Raw genomic sequence first — 2062 nt, 5'->3', positions numbered from 1 at the left:
TCTTTGATACGGACGAGTATCAGCGAGTGAAAGAGCAAGGGCAATTCTTCTTTTTCCCTTTTTTCTTTTTTTTTTTTTTATAAACACGTGTGATCAGTACGGCTGTGAAGTTCCAAATCAGTATGAAACTACGTACGATTTGTTAAATCTTGTTTTTGTAGAGCAGCGAAAGAAGAGCGGATTAAATTCTACAATTTGACTCGCGTCTCTTACGGTAGTAGATATGATACTCTGTCGAACGCTGCTGTCGAGCCAAATGAACTCTATTGTTTGGTCGACAGAAGCAGATTTTGGCGATGGTATGGATTTCGCGAGATTTGTAAAACAAGGAGGATGAAACGTGTAAAATTTGACTTCTCTTTTTAGATACGTGTAATCTTTGTTAAAATTCTAAATGGATATAACAGAAGGATATTTCCTTGGTAAAAATAGAATTTTTATGACGACGTTGTTTCTATCTATAGAGTGGTATAGAATGGTATAAGAATTTTGAAGAGGTATCTGCTTAAATAAATTATTTATCAGAATGAAAAAGAAGCTGCACGTGACTTTAGGTAAAATAATAACATTTTTAGTACGCTTGATTTACTATCTAAATCAAGTTATAAGAAGATAAAATTGGAGTGAAAAATGAACATGGAGAAGAAAATCTTTGGATTATTTCGAAGCTAGTTTCTCCGTTTGCGCACGGATTATGTCTGCCGCGCTGATTTACTTTTCGAATCCGTGTTACAATATTTACGCAGGTTTGTTAGGTGTGTAAATAAAAGAAACTTCGTTACGAAGGAATCGTAGAACTACGGTGTGGAAAAACGTGTTCCCGGCATTTTTTTCAAGTAAAACTAGGTTAATTGAGGAGAATAATTGAATTTGGTCCGGCAAAAGACCGAAAGGATCGCGCGATAACTAAATTTTTCTACCTCCATCGAATAGTCGTTCCATAAACTGTTTACGAGTGCAATCAAACAACTGCAGCTTTCCTAAACCAATTTTCCATCTATGCATCGCTCTTCATCTTTACCACATCTCGCAGAGAAAGAAAGAAAAACATTTCCTATCTCGCAAAAAGTACTTTCTCCTCCTGCAGTAAAGAAGAATATCTATTAAAAATAAATCGAACTCGCACACTTAATTGAATGTCACTCGACTAGGCAAACGGATTAACCTTTAACTTTTAAACTATAAATTACGATCTCCAGTGAAGTCACCTTGACCCTTCGCTAAAAAAGGAATCTGCGAAAGTTCATCACATTCTACATGGGCTCTATTATATAAGATAAAACAATAGAAAAAGCAGAATCCCTTGCACGTTCCGACCAGTCATTCTCCGGGTGGAAAGTGGCAGGATCGACATTCGCAGCTCTTTCAGCGCAGCCTACATTTGCATAGTCGTTGGTCTCGCGAGAGGGTGAATCCTTGGCGCAGTTTACGTCACTGACGTCGGATTCGTCGCGAGAGACTCGGTCGGCTAATCCTCGGTCAGGCTTTACCCTCTTTAAAGCGCGTAGATTCCAAGGGGAAGCCCTGTGCTTTCAATACGTTTCGCCACGGTATTTATTCCTCTTCCCTAGAAAACTCGAGAAAGAGCTCGAGGAACGACGAAAACACCGTGTGCCACCGTGAACATAACGACCCAGTTTATGACTCGAATTCAACCGCGTGAAAGAAAGGAACGGTCCAACTTAAACGACGTAGGTAAGAGCGAGATGGATAACGAAAGAGAGGAACAACGTAGGGGAATCGTTAGCGAACAAGGATGTTGAGGATGGATCAGGGTTGCGAGCGACAGGAATAGAAATAGGGAAAGGACGCGGAAGGAACGAGGATAAAACGATAGAATGAGTAGGAGGGAGAAGGTTTTGAAGCAGAACACCCGTAGGACAGCTGAGACCCCGGGATGAAGGTAGGAGAGGGTCGAATGGGAAGCTGGTGGTAGGGAGAGCAGCGTGATAGGGGAAGAGTCCTACATGGTTCAAACGGAGAAGGAAAGAGGAGAGCGCGAGTGGTGGGGATAGGTCGGTAGAAGCAGCGGGGGGCGGTCGGTGGTGGGGGCAATAAACAC

This window comes from Bombus impatiens, unplaced genomic scaffold (assembly GCF_000188095.3).
Source record: "Bombus impatiens unplaced genomic scaffold, BIMP_2.2 scf_0133, whole genome shotgun sequence".
In the NCBI taxonomy this organism is placed as follows: domain Eukaryota; kingdom Metazoa; phylum Arthropoda; class Insecta; order Hymenoptera; family Apidae; genus Bombus; species Bombus impatiens.
The sequence above is the reverse complement of the archived record's forward strand: the minus strand, read 5'-3'. Positions refer to the sequence as shown.